Below are 15,511 nucleotides of genomic sequence, written 5' to 3'. Positions count from 1 at the left end.
GACCTATTTTTTAAGTAGTGTTGAAAAACTTGGCTAAATACCAATGATTCTTGCTTTGTGTTCACTATATCAAAATGTCACACTGATCATATGTGCCTGTTTCAATGGGGGGTTTTTGTATTTATCTATCTTTGCTCTTACATGCCAAGTTTGTATCTTAGTACTGCAGAAGCAATCTTGCAAAAAACTGGCTTTACAGAGAAGATGCATAGAAGGCAAAGGATGGGAGATCATCAGGTGTTCTACTGGAAGAAGTAGACACTAATTTATTTTACTATTTCACATAGAGTGATTATTTAATTGTAATTTTAATTTAGCTGAAAAAAACTTCTTCCAAAGCACAGTGTAGTCTAAAGTAATGTTTATTTTTGCTCTCTACTTATAATCCTACTGTCACGATTATGCCAGAGCTATGCTTTAAGGGTGGAGGAACGATCTTCTTCAGAAAATATGAAATAGCAGTGATATGCTGCAACACGTCTTACACTGTGCTTCCTGAATTGCCTTATTATTTTTGAATGGACACTGTTTACACACAGCTCTTTCAGAGCTTGCATTTTCACTTCAAATCTTCACAAGGATCACATGAAAATTGAAGCAAATCTGTCTGGTGTCAAGCCAATGCAAATAGATGTTTCAGTAAGTATTTTTACTTCATCATGTCAGTGAGACATTTGCACTATTTACGAAAGCTTCCAGTAATGGGCAGTCTACAACTCCCTTGGCTTACAGGTTTCTCTCAAGCAATTTGAAAATTGCTATGAACCTTTCCTTTGTGCTGACATCGAATTTCTGATGGCACCTTATTGAGGTTGCAGCTTTCTTTAACATATAAAAATGCTCCAAAATTTTCAGCACTGTAGATGGGGGTTTTTTAGTAGTAAAAAGTAGTTTTAAGAAAATTAAAAAGTAATATTTAAAAAATTGATAGAAACCAGCATATATGTAGGTTCACAGATTTACTGTGAGGCGAGATCCTTTAAAGGTGTCTTGCCTGTAAAAGCTGGAGTTGGAGATTTTTTCCTTCAGAGTTCCATGTACAATGAATTACCTACTGGTAGTCAACTGTAGTTTGTTTCATGGAAGTCCACTTGTCTCTCCCACAAACTCTTTTTCTTTTTCAAATGCCCAAGTATCAGTTTTACAATTGATAGGACTTGCAGCTAGAATCTTGCAGCATTCATTGTGCTTGGGCTAAAATAAGAATCTGTCCACTTCTCACACGGCTGAGTTGTGTGTTACAAAATTAAATTATTAAAGATTTAATTAATAACTTTATATATTCTTGGTCAGCAAAATTCAGTTATGGTATATTGAAATAGGACTTTAAATGTTTTGCTTTCAGTAACTTTAAAGAGTATTACAAGCAATGAAATAAAAACCTTTATGTCTTTTGCTTCTTTATTAACTGAAATTGATTTTGAGGCAGCAGCATATTGGCTTTTCTAGCTGATGGAAATGCAGAAGTGCAGAATACCTTCCCAGCTTTAGATTACTTCTTTATCACCCACAAAGGGAGACCCAACCCAGTAATTTAAAGCTTTTTAAGGGGGAACTAAATGCTTTACTCTCAAATCTTGCCTTTTGTGAAAAGAATGAATATGCTGAACTGGTGATTTCAAAGTTATCCTGGTCTCAGATTCTGCACTGGAAGTTTGTTTGGCTCCACTGTGTTGTAACCACACCTGTTGGTTTGTCAGAGTTTTTGGAAGTGTCCTTCTAGGATGCTACTGTCTTTTCTCAATGTTTTTTACATACACATTATCCTCTTCATTCATTTCATTTGCTGCCTTGTTGAATTGTGTAGGAACACTTTTGACTTTTCTCACACTTTAGCTGTTGCTGCTGTCTTATCTATGAAGTGCTTTGCTGAGAAGAGCAGAGCTGTGTGTTTTAAGGGATGGGGGTTGTAATAGGCACTTTTCCATTATGTTTTTTTCTTATGTGATTTTTTTTTTTTTAATTGCAGAGATTTCCTATTCTGTAGTACACCAGGGACTGGAAAGACACTGGTAGCTGGTGCACTTGCTAATGAATGTAGCCAGGATGATGGGAGAGTAATCTTTTTTATGAGAAATGGTGTCAACTGCCTGAGTGAATGGGTAGGAGAATATGAATGACAGTTTCATTTATTATTTGAGTGGGTAAGGTTGAAATGTGCCATGTGTTCTGTCTGTAACTAGCGTTCTGTTGTCAAGAAGAAATTCTTTTTCATGTTTTGTCAGATCCTTCTACTGAAATGGGATTGTCAGTGTTTCCTTTTCTAGTGGAGTTTTTGGGGGCTTGAAATCTTGGGATGTATTGGTAAATATTAGTAAAGCAAACAAGAAAATCTTGCAAAGCACCACCACCCCCCTCAAAAAAACCCCAAACTAACGAGTTCCAGTGCTCTTGCAACCATAATGTTTTTCATGTATTCTCTCTTTCAAATAGTGCTGCTTTCCTGATGTCAATGTTCCTGTGTTTTCTTTGTAGGCTTACCAGATGTGACCTTCAATTATTTTCCTTGATGAGATCGATGCTCTTGCTCCTGTACATGCCAGCAAACAAGACCAGGTTCATAGGTAGGACATGTCTTGTATCTATGTAGAAGGTGCTTGATCTTCATGAAAAGAAGACCACAACCTATTTAACTTGATGTGACACCTTCATTTAACCTGAAAACTAGTAATTCAGTGCAAGTGAATTTCAGATTATTTTAAAAAGAGAATTGAAAACCATTCACTGAGCTTGAAGTCAGCCTAAGGTCTGTGTTATCTTATCTGTATTTAATGTCTTAAAATGAGTCTTTTGCAAACCAGCATCTCATCATTAAAAGATTGTCCTTTTTGAAGGATCAGTGGAGAAGGTTATGTGGAACTGAAGAAAATTTACTGAACCAGTGAATGAAAATCGTATTTTTCTGTTGGCTCTGTTGTAGGAACACTGCTGGCACTAATAGATAGCTTAGCCTGCAGAGAGGTTGTGGTAATCAGAGCCATCAGCAGACTGGGTTCCTTAGATCCTGCATTACAAAGACCTGGATGCTTTGCACGAGAACTCCACTTCAACTTGTCAGACGAAGAGGTCAGAACTTCAACTCAGCCTTAGTGCTTATGTGGCAAAGTCCATCTTTATAACAAACCCCTGTAACAAGGCAGCATCGCAGAGCAGTGCAGGTCTCCATCAGCAGTGTCCAGCCTGGACACAAGAGGGCTGTCTGGAGACTGCATTTTTGTGGAGGCCAGACCTGGTGTATCACGGTATCCCGCAGTGGTAGGGAGGAGAAGAGAGATCCAACAGGCAGGAATTGTGCAGCAAGATTGATTCCTTTAATTATTTTACAAACTCTTTTATAGACTTTTTTCTTCACAGTCTAATTGGTCAAAGGATCAGCCACCCTTGGGGTGATTGGCTAAAAAACCTAAAACATCCATTGTCAAAATATTTCCCTACTGTACTATAAACAAGGTTTTGCAAGGTTGCAGGTGTTCATAGCTTATAGAACTCTGCTAATATCTTCTGTGAGAGAGAAAAATATCTCACGGGACTGGAAAGAAGCAGGAAAAATTCTTGCTAGCACTGTGGATACAATATTTGTATCCACACTGGTACTGGAAATACGTAGAATGATTTCAACAAGCAGTTAATTCTCTGTTAATTTTTGGTTTCACTGTGACCAGTGATGGAAATGGGATGCTGCCAGACACCAAAATGTTTAAGAAAGAATGAGTACATGAATTAATTATAAAGTACGGCCATAGCATCTTGAAAGAGAAAAAAGTGGTGTGCACACAAGAATTCCTTTTTGGTAACAAAAGCTTTGATCAAGGCTAGTGCTGGAGCAAAAACTATATTGGGATGTGATGTTCTTACTCATACTTCCTAAGAGAGGTTTGGACTAAGATGTAAAGTACACTGCACAGGTGCAAGGCTTGGGAACCTTCTAGTCCATTGGCAACAGCTAAAGAAATAATGGGTATGTAGCAACCAAAAAGTTTTGGGATGGGGATGGTGTGAGGGGGTCATAGCATGCAAAACTGGAACCCTGGTTTTGTGGTTTTTCTCTATCACTGATACTTCTTAGCACTTTTTGTAAAAAGGATAAAAGGCTTCTTGGATTGAAGGCCAGTAAATGTACACTAAACAGCACATTTAGCACAAACATTTGTCTTCAGTTTTTATCTGCTTCCAGGAACAGAAGATGAGGTGCCATGAAACACATCTAATACACGATTCCCTACTGTGGAAGAATTCTAAAAATCTGCCATTGTTGTAGTGCTAGTTTTAGTTTAGCAAGCTGCAGTTTTTCCTGAGAGCTCAGTGGAGCTGCTTAGGGCAGGGCAGCCATTCTGTCCTCCCACAGTCCTTTTCAGACAGCTCTGCAGTTTTGCTCCAGCTAGCTATCAGCTCTACAGCACAGTGACAGCACAGGAGGCAAGAAGGGTCTCTCCATGAGTGTTTCAGAGGACTTTTAATAAAAGTTACATCTTGTCCCAGCAATCCCCAGAGGCAGACAGACCTGGTGATCCGGGCACAGGGGCTTTTTCTCAGAGGCTCAGGGGCGGTACATGGGCGGAGTTGGGGTACAGGAACCAATAGGGAGAACCCGAGGGAGGGGCCAGGGCTAGAGTAGGGGAAAGTGGGGGAGAAACAATATGGGATCAGAAAAGCAGTGGGTAAAGAGATCACCACGTGCCATAATTAATCAGGAAATACTTCAAAGAAGTATCTTGCTAAGATCAGAGATAAGGATAAGTGACATTTGACATTTTCTGAATGAGTGACAGTAGTTTGGGTTGTACTTACTCTTCTTGATAGTAACTGTAGCAATTTGGAATGGAGTGCTAGGACTGTTTTCCTCAAATGAACTGGCAGAAAAGCAAATTTACTGAACTGAGACTGTCACCATGAAATTTTGCTAAATTGCAGAGAATTTAATGAAAAATCTAAGTTTTCAAATAAGGTTTTTACTACAAATTTTTCATCAGGATCATTAGATCACTTACAAAAACTCACTTTTGATGGAAGATGTACATGCCTTTTATTTCACTGCAACCCCCAGCGTCTAATGTAACAAGCTGAGAATTAACCTTCATGCTTGAAAACACAAAGAGCATATTAATAACCGACCTTTAAAATACTTAAACGTATAGAAGAGAAGTATTCGTATTGGGCTGAGGGCTTTGGGGGGCTGTGGGTTTTTTTAAAAGGAAACTTAGGGCAAACTAAAGTTGCAACCATTTTGGTTTCAGGCAAGAAAAGGGATTTTCAAAAGTCACACATGAGACTAGACTCTGAAGCCATTAGACAACTTTCTTGAGGACCTGGCTGTGCTATAAAGAACTGTGTTGGTGAAATATGTGTAGTTAACAAAAACTTTCACGGAAGAAAAAAAACCAAACACCAAATGATTCTATGTTTAGGAGACAGGTGCATAAAACTCCAGGCAGGACTTTTCAGATGCACTTCAGGAGCCACAGGAAGCAAGAAATTATCTTCCCTGGGAGTCGGAATGTGGCACGTGACAGCAAGCCAACCCATTCTCTGCGCTACACTGAGCCTCCTCTGAAGGCTTTAAAGGGGGAAATTAGGAGCTGTTCCCAAAGTCACTGCTGGTTTTCCGTCCTTCAGAGCTGCCCAAGAGATGTAAAAGGTGGGGCAGGAAGGACTCACAGGACTACCTGTGCTTGTATGACAGCAGGTGGTTGGCCAGGAACATGCTATAGGTCAAGTGCTGCAGGACATAATTGATGAAACAAGTGTTCCCCAGGTTTTGGAGGCCACCTTCAGCATCCCACTTTTCCTGCCAGGCCATAGAACTCTTCTGTGGAAGAAGATCCCATTCTGGCAGAGCCATTTCAAGATGGAGGAGGACACTCATGGAGAAGCACCACCACTGCAATGGTTTCAATGCCTTGTTTTTGGATCCATTCTTACTTGCATGCTCAAGCTCTCTGCAGAAATCAGAAGCAATTTTATTGTCCCACACTCCTCAGTGCTTCTTACTGCACACCCTGTTCCTGCAGTGGTGCCACACAGGACTTCCTGCTGAGCCCCATCTTCATGTCTTCCTGGAGCTCCCCTGCAAATTTTCAACTTCTGGATTTCTCAATTCCACAATCTTCCATAAAGATCTGCACTCAGCCCAGCTTTCCTGCACCAGCACTCTGTGTCTCTTGGGATTCAGGACCTGCTGCAGGGGGCAAGTCTGCAATAACAAGGGTAGTCTGAGTCTGGGGGTGTTCCTGCAGTCTCCTCATGGCTCCAGTCCCATCCTGTCGTGTTCAGGCAGCACATGAGAGGACGCAGCAAAGATTCTGAAACCAGCACCTAGAAGCTGGAAATTAGATCAAGGTGCTCCAGCTGTCCCTGGACAGGAACAATTCTTGTCCTCCCTGTTCACAAGAACACAGTGCATGGTGTTAAAAAGCCACTATGGAATGGTTCTGGAGTGACTGGGAGAGACTGAAGGCAACCACGGGAGACAAAAGGTGACATAGGAGCTTCTCCAAGGATGTTGATTCCAACCCAGGGGCCCCAGCAGCAGGGTGCCCTCAAGCCCAGGGACCCCAACAGCCTATGCCTAGAATCCCATGCTACATCCCAACCTACTGCCATCCCCCCCCATATACACACCCCTCTGGGGACCATACCCTGGGCAAGCTCATCCCAGCACCCTGTGCCTGCTGCGCCAGCATTCCTGAGACACCCCAGTCAACCAGCACTGTTACACCACTGTGTCCCTGCCTTCATCAGTAAATGCTGGACTGGTGCCAGAGGGTTCTGTGTTTCCTGGATGTCCCCATGCACTGGCTCTGTGTCCCCTGGTATCACGTCCAGTTGGAACACATCTATGTCTTGCTGGGTTTGTGTGTCCTATGGATCTGCATGTCCAAGACTAGCACACATCTCCAGGGATGGAAGGACTGATGAATAAGAAACTAAGTCATTTTTTTATCATCTGTCATTCTGTAAAGTGACAAGATTTCACCTGTTGATCATCTTTTTCTTTGCTCTTATTTTGTTTTTTCCCCATGTTTGTGGTTTTGGCTCTTTTCCAGTTCTCTTCCATTTCCAATGTGTTGCTTCCTGTACTGCTGCTGCTCCTTTTTCTTTCTCTTTTTCTTGCTGCCTTGACTCTCCAGAGCTGGTACTGCTACTCTGCCTTCCAGCTTGACTCTCCAAAGGCTGAGGTTACACTCAAGACTCTTTTTTCACTTCTGCACGCACAAATTACATTAATTCAAACAGTCACCCTCTCCCCGTGTTTTTTCCTCCCAAATTTGGTCTGGGTTCTTTCTTTTCCTCTGCATATGTTTACACCAAAGCTTCTTTCAGCTGCTGACATAACGCCTGAAAACACATGAAACGTTCTGTTTGAAGGCAGAACAGCTGCTGCTTTGTGAGTGTAGAACACACCAGAAGGTCAGTCTGCTTCCACTCCCTTCTAGCCCATGATCTACCAGAGCTATTGATGGATTTCAACTGGTGTATACTGGCCTCTACTGGTACCTGACAGGCATTTTTAATGTTTATTGTCCAAATCTGTGTGCTCACTGACTGCACTGTGTGTTACTGAGGATGACTCTGACTGATCAGAATATTGTCAATGGAAATGTTACAGAAGCTCAAGAGGAAGACTTTAACTTCAGCATTTGTGTGTCTGTTATATTCCCAGTCTGCAGATTTACTCCCTGAAAAGGTCCCTTTGTCTTTTCAGCAGAGAGAGATGTTCCTCAGATTCTAGTAACACTGTTCTGATACCTGTCAATAATTAGAATCATCAATAGTTTTTAGCCAACCTAAGGAAGTTTTGGGGGTTACAATCCACTATAAACCTCCATCTATAATTAATAGGCAAATATGATCTGGAATTGAGAGCATGAAGCTATCAATGTTCAGTAGTACCAGAAATTTCTGGTACACAGTAATACTGTCTGATGTGGGGATTTCACTGGTGTAACCTTTGAAGATGTTGAGCTGGCTGGGTCTGATGTCTCGACCAGTCTCTTTTCCACTTTCTAGAAAATGAAGAGTCACCCATCTCCAGGTCAATGAATAAACCACATTTCAAAGCACTCCAGATTAAACACTGACATAAATCTCTTTTCTATAGCCATGCCACCAGAAGAAGGAGGAGGCAACAATTTTCCTTCTGCAGATGATCACTAGATCAACTAAGAAAATATCTCAGGCTAGAAAAAAATAAATTTTTGACTGCTAGAAATGAATTTTCATTGCTGTTACTGTTGTTGGTCTGAACCTGCAGGTTCAATTGCAGGACTATATCGTGTGCTCATGAGACCTCACCAGGCTGTTGGTTGAGGATCCTTGGAAAATCATACAGAGACAGCTGACAGTGGCATCTCTGCCTCACTTCTGCAGCTCAAACACCTTCTCATCTACTGCCACTTAAATGGAGGCTTTTGGCATTTCTAACCCTCCCTCACCTGTCTTTAGAACACCTTTGCTTAAAGGAATGGTCCAAGTCCAATGGGTTCATATTTTCTATCCCATCACATTACCTCAGTCACTAACTTCTCTCTGGGGGAAATTACTGATTGGGAGAGAGGTCAGGAATGCAGGCCAGTAGCACTGACATTCCAAGGCATAAAATGGCTCATCAGGAGGAGACTACTGTGAGAGGGTGGGAGATGGGATGTATTTATTATTTGCTAAAACTGTAGGCATTTAAAAAATGAATTTATAATTTATTTTACTTGCATAAGTTTACAGTCCTGGGAAAGTGTCATTGTCATAGAGGTTACAGGTAGGGCTGGCTCCTATGCCTCAAAGGCTCTAGGAACCCACCATCTCTCAGTGATGTTAGGACCATTTATTCAGTCATCTACAGATTTTGGCGGAGAAGACCCATCAGCATCCAGAAGCAGGAAAAAAAAAATTATGTCCTTCTTCTGTGTTGGTAATACAAGTCTGACACAGCAGGCTCAGCAGGGACCAGCAACTGAAGGGGCCTGAATCTGACCTAAGCAGAAAATGTAAAGTAACTTTTCAGCTAATGCATTTGATACAGCTAAAGACTAGAAATAAAGACCATCACTCCAAGCAAAAAGTTCACTGTAGAACTGTAGTAACATCATTATATAAGCCAACAGAAACATTCAGTCTTCTTTTTTCTGTTAATCAATTACTAGCCAATGAAGTGAGTACACAAGTAAGTCCTATGGTTATATAAAATACATTAATAACATTTAAATTATCATATATACAACCTGTAAGTAACTTAATACTGCTAAATTCATTTTCCCTTACTTGGGAGACAGTGAGAAAAATATGTATTTTGAGAGGAAAGCTTTTCAATTGGTGTTTAATACTTCATGCAGCTCAATGGACATAGGATGGTTTTAAATTATCAATTCCTCCAGACAACTGCAGTCATATAAAGGCGTCAGGGAGAAAAGCACTGACCCCAGTTTTTCTGGCCACATGTGTGTACTCCTCACACACAGAGAACACCAGAACTCTTGCAGCATGTGAGGTTCTCCAGACATCACAGCACACGCGTTATTCTCCAAGTTATCACAGTTTATACAGTCTAGTTTCATATAAGGGAACCAGCTTTAGTCATTAAACAGCTAGCTTTTAGTAAAAATTCATAACAATAGAAAAGCAAAGAACATCCCAAAGAACATTTCCATGAAGGAAATACTGAGAAACAAAAATGGGATTGTTACTACTCTTGTGATCTTTGCCTAGTAGGTAGACCCTACTTGGTAAAACAATACAAAGCATACAGAATTAGCTAAAACTAAACACAACAAACCAGACAGACAAGCTTCTGTGCTTTTAAGTAATCAAAAAGTAGTTACTGTGAATGAAAGGACAGACAAAGTCAGCAGTTCAGATGAGTAAAGGAAGCATACATAACTGGAGAGCTCAAACCTTTCTTTACATGCAGCCATTTGAAAACTTTGAAAAGACTACAGCATGCCAAAAGCAAGGGCTTGTGACTTAAAGGTGCATTTGTTTTTGTTTCTTATTTTTCTGATGTTTTGTTTTCCCCTGAATTGCATTGGCTTTCTAATAGGAGGGTTTGATTTGTTTGCTATTAATGCAAGAAATTTTATCAATTCAGTTTGTGATCAGAGGCCAAATATGCTTTTAGGAACAAGTCAAGCTAGTCTGTCTGCAAAGACAAACCACCAAAGAACCCTAAAATTCCTGTTTAACAAATCCATAAAGATACTGTTCTGCAGGTCTGAGGCCAATTATTTCCAAATACTTTATTTCTAGGATTTTTGTCTAAAGGTGAGATTCTGAACTTCAGTTGAACAGAAGAACTGTGGCTGTGTTTTCATTATGGCTTAGTCAAGTGCAGGAAAATAATCCATCAGAGTACTATGTGCAACTAAACTATGTGGGTGTTTTCATTATTACTTTGTTCCGTCCTTTGCCATGATTTTACACAGTCTGCTGATAGCAGAGTGCCAGAAGTGTGCCAAGACCCTAACTCAACTGTCAGATCTTGCCAGACGTCAACACCATTTCAGTTTGGGTGCCAAATTTCCTGAAAAGCATTTAGGACTTGGTAAGAAGAGTATCATTATGGTACAGGAGGAGATGAATGTCTGATGTGGGGCAGTTCAGGAGTTCATTGGAAAGAAGCACTTGGAAAACATGAGCAAAATCAGAGTGGGCCAAACAGCAAGACAGAGGATGGATGTGCTTTTTTCTCTCGAGTAAACCAGTAGAGGTATTTTATGTTACTGTGCCAGAAATGCAGCTTTAAATTGAGAGACTGCAGGTCCAGGTTAACACACCCTGAATGAGTCTTCAGAGAAAGGAGAAATGCCAGTCAGAGACTGAGGAAGTAAATAAATGGGGGGGGGGGGGGGGAAGGCAGAAAATATGTCTGTGCTTTGATATGGGTGGCACAAGAAGGAACAGACAGATTGCTTTCAAATATTTTATTATTTCATACAGTTTAATGAGGTTTCTATCCCAGGAAGATCAGAAGGGCACAACTCCAGCAAAGTCTTGTGCAAGTATGACCAAGTTTAGTTTTCATCTCAAAGCCCAGGTAACAGTCTCATTCACAACTTAATGGTGTTATCAAATTTTTTCCCCTTTTCCCTCAGATGTACCTTACCTTGACTATCCCAAAGTTAGGTACCAACTCCCATGACAGAATCATCCATGGAAGCAATTCTTGAAGACTATTTTCTGCAGCAACCGGCAGTACCGTAGCACATTATAAATATAAATGGATGGCAACTGCCTGCAAGAAATAAAAGCTGACTGCAGTACATGCTCAAATGCACATAAAAACAGTTTAATCACCAACCCCTCCACTTCCTGCATGCTCCATCGCAAGTTCCTCTGCACCTCAGCTGTCAAATCTGACCTGGGGCCCTCAGGGATGTGGGGAAGGGACAGAGAGTGATGATTCTCAACAGATTCCTAAAATACCTGTGTGAGGTATCAGCACTATCGAGATATATTAAACTATTTTACAGTACCTGTAATAAACATTTGGTCTTTCTTCTCATCAATCTTAGATAGTGTCCAGTGAAACATTACATGTTGCCAGAGGAAAATTCCTTGGAAAAGAAGGAAGAAGTTCCTTTCTTCCAACTCAGGAGGCTGGGTACCCTGAGGACTGCTGGTCTTACTGTTAAAGACAGTACCTCTGCTTTCTCCTCATCACATGTTATAGATGGGCTTTTGGAGACTGGTCACTGAACTAATTTTGAAATTAAGGGGTTTTTTGTTTTTTCATGAAACACTACGTTTTTATGAAAGGCTTTGCTACAATAATTTTTTCAGAGGTGACTGAGCTCAAGTTGTCCACAAGAAAACAATGTGGGAAGGGAGCTTTAGCTGTGAAAGCTGGTTTGTTTTTTAGTTTTTTTTTTTCCTGAGAGCTACTTCTTGGTGTAGAAGTGGTTCATTACCTGCTGTTAGCTGAGTCAGGAGAATTACAGTGTAAACTTGCCTTAACGTGTCAGAATTTCCTTCTTAGTTCAAGGTAAGTGGTTCAGGTGTGTTCTTCCTTCTTTTTTTCCTAGGAAAGTTCAGTTTGCATCCTCCCAATATATTCCTGTGACAGAACACTAAAACATCAAAGACAACTGAAAAATGGGTCAAAAAAATTAAAGAGAGTGATCCTTGTGGCTAAGTCTCCTTTTGGAAATAGGAGTATCACATTTCCTAAACAGTCAGACCTAAGCGAGGAGAGTGAAATGCTGGATTGCCAAAGAGCTCAAACTTCTGAAGATGAAGGTTCAAAGTGAAAGTCAAACTAGACCTTTACCTCATTTTTTCTTCCCAAGGATGGTTACAGTATTTACTAGGATTTAGCTTTCTTGAATCCATTGTTACTTCTATTGTCTCTCCCAAATCAGCACACAGTGTTTCTTGCATAATGCTGCTGCCCCTCTAGTTATGCTGGCCAAACCCATGTTTTTCGGCAGCTGCTGGTTTTTTGATTCTGTAGTTTGGTTTCAAATGGTACCTAATTGAAAAATAATCTCTTGGCTTTCATTTCTTCTATGAGTAGCTTCCCAGTAATAAACAGTATAAACTAAAAAAGCTGTACTTCAAGCAGCATGGACCGGGAGTCACATGTGGAATAGAATAATTATGTCCTAAAGTTTGCTGTGCAAGATGTTTTTCCTAAACTAAATTACTTGGAGTTCTATCCTACAGTGCTGTAATGGCAACATGACTGTTTTCCCTAGTGGTTTTTTTTGTATCCAACTTTCTCATTTTTATGGAGCAGTGACTTTTGCCAGAAAGTAAAAGTCAAGCATTTCCTACTGAAAAAATGGTAACAGTTCTGTTATTGCAGAGAGGTACCTATTCCAGGTATGGGATACTTCATTGATACTGTATTCCAAATAAAGAGAAATCCTGACTGAAGACATTTGTGTCACTGCAGAGTTGCAGATACACTCTATGATTCATCCAAGATGTTCTCAGGTGGACATACAATCACGAGTATGTGATGGGAAAGCAAAGAAAATTTACCCGTGGGGAGTATTTTTGGATTACCCTGACCTCAGAGTAAGTCTGATTTCAATTTTGTTAATACTAAAGTGGGACATTTTCTTGATACCTGTACAGTCACAAATCCAGTTGGTTGCTAACCAATGCCAATTCAAACAATTAGGGGAGGGATATTTAGCTTGTGAAATAATTCAACCTGTAATGGACCTTGTTTCCACAGCTGGTGTAGACTGTCCCTCTTGCTTTTAGTGTACTAAATTTTAGGAGACTGTTTTCTCTTCCTAATTTTTAATGTAAAAAGGGTTTTTACATTTTAAAATAGCCCACTGACAACCTCCTAGTAATGTTGGTTATTAATGTCTTAGCAGTTTTTATGATAGATTGGGGTGGGGTTGTTTTGGTCTGCTATTTGCATGTTTTTAATAGGAACCAGAAAATAGGACTGATTTTCAGCAGTGATGGCTTTAAACCTGAAGTTTAGTGATCTGAAGTTCATACTGGATAAAATACTAGTACCTGCTTTTCTCAAATTCTTTCAAAATCCAATGTTAGAATTGTGCATTCATGGAGTTGCAGTGTTATAAGGTTATCTTGGTTGCTTGTAGAAGAGAAGCTGCCATCCTAGGCTACAGTTGGGGAAAGGGTGAAGAATGGGCCTAACTACAGCTTTGCATGGATTGGAGAAGGTTGGAGAAGGACCTCTCCTTCAGAGGATATTGCTGTGAGGAAAATTTGGAAAATTGCTAGGTTGAAGTGCTGGAGAATGGTCAAAGCAGAGGGGGCTGCTGTTTACCTGCCATGATGAGAAGAAGTATCACAGAATCATTTAGGTTGGAAAAGACCTCTGAGATTCAGTCAAACCTTTGACTGATCACCACCTTGTAAACTAAACCACAGCACTAAGTGCCACATCCAGTTGTTTCTTGAACACTTCCAGGGATGGTGACACCACCACTTCCCTGGGCAGCCTGTTCCAATATTTAACAACCCTTTCCACGAAGAAATTCCTCCTGATGTCCAGCCTAAACCTCCCCTGGCACAGCTTGAGGCTGCATCCTCTTATCTTGTCACTAGTTGCCTGGGAGAAGACTACAGGAGATTGATTCCTTTTGAGAGAACAGGGCTGCCTCAACTGTCCTGACTCAGCACATTTGGAACAAAACATGACCAAGTGCAGAAAGAGGCATTTGTAATGCTTGCTCCAGATCACAAAATCAACAGAGCAAATGTGCAGCTGGCCTGGTAGCAGCAACAGAGCCTAAGCCTGCTCTTCATTTGGCAGGAAGAGCTGCAGTGCCTGCATAGGAATTAACCATTTTCTTTTCACCAGACTTCTTTGCCACATTCAGAAACACCAGCGATATGATACTGCAGCTGATTTGAAAAGTTAAAGATTTTACATTAAGAAAACAGCCAGTATGCTCCCAATCCAGTACATACTGATTCTTCTTGGTTCGTATCGCCTTGATTATTCCATCTCTAGTAATACAGAAACTAGGACCTGAGCTGAACAAACTCAAAGAGAAATGTCTTACTTGGGAATAAAAACCTGCAGAATTTACCGAGACCTGTATCACAAACCAACTTCAAACATGTAAAGCAAAATCACCAAATAAAGAATGTAATGTTGGGTTCCTAAGATTTCTTGCATGCTGACAGTTTGTGATAAAAAAAGCCACAAATCTTGTTCACAAAAATTCATTATGTATCATTTTACACTAAAATACAGAATGTTGTTATGCAGCTAAGCATCTGGGGAGCTTAGTCCCAATTAAAAAAAAAAAATCTCTAGGAAAAGCAGCTATTTACTAGAACAAGGATGAGGGCAGAACAAACTACCAGATTTGTGCAATTGAATCAAGCTGAATGTTAGGAAGCATTTTACCATACAACAAATCAAACAGATTTACCCTGACCCTAAAAGATGCTGAGTACAAAGCTCCTAGTAATTTCCCACAAAAAAACCCCCAGATCCGTATCTTTAGAGAGAGAGGACTAAAATTATCTGAAATGTTCAGGAATATGTTTTCACAGTACCAAAGAAAAGGAATTCAGGGAAGCCATGTAGGAGTTTGTCCTGAGAGAAATGCTGGATACTGAACAAAGGGGCAGTCAAACCCACATTGCAGTGACAGCTGTGGGCAACAACAGAGACGAGGCCAGGAGGAAGATACAGCCAAACTAAGAGCAGAGTGAAAATTCCAGAGGTAAAATATGTATTTTATTTTATCCATGCTAATCCATACATATTAATGTATGGACTCTCTTCCTTGGTTGCAAAGCTATCCTCCCACTACCTACAGTCACTTCAACACTCAATCTCAACACACAGTTAAATAATTTCTGCTAAAGCTTTTCCTGACAGTTTTCTTGCCTTCAAATATACCTGCTCATTCTTCCAACTTTGAAGCATCATCCCTACTTGCAGGAAACCTGCTCCTTGCACTAAATAGAACTACTTAGCTGATTTATAGGGCATTTACTGTAACTGCTTTTGGGCACAAACAAAGCAGTCTTTTTTCTTTTTCCTTCTCTCAGCAAAGAATCAGAACTGTCAGAA

This window comes from Coloeus monedula (genome assembly GCF_965178545.1).
Source record: "Coloeus monedula genome assembly, chromosome: 1".
Lineage (NCBI taxonomy): Eukaryota > Metazoa > Chordata > Aves > Passeriformes > Corvidae > Coloeus > Coloeus monedula.
Note: the sequence above shows the minus strand (reverse complement) of the source record.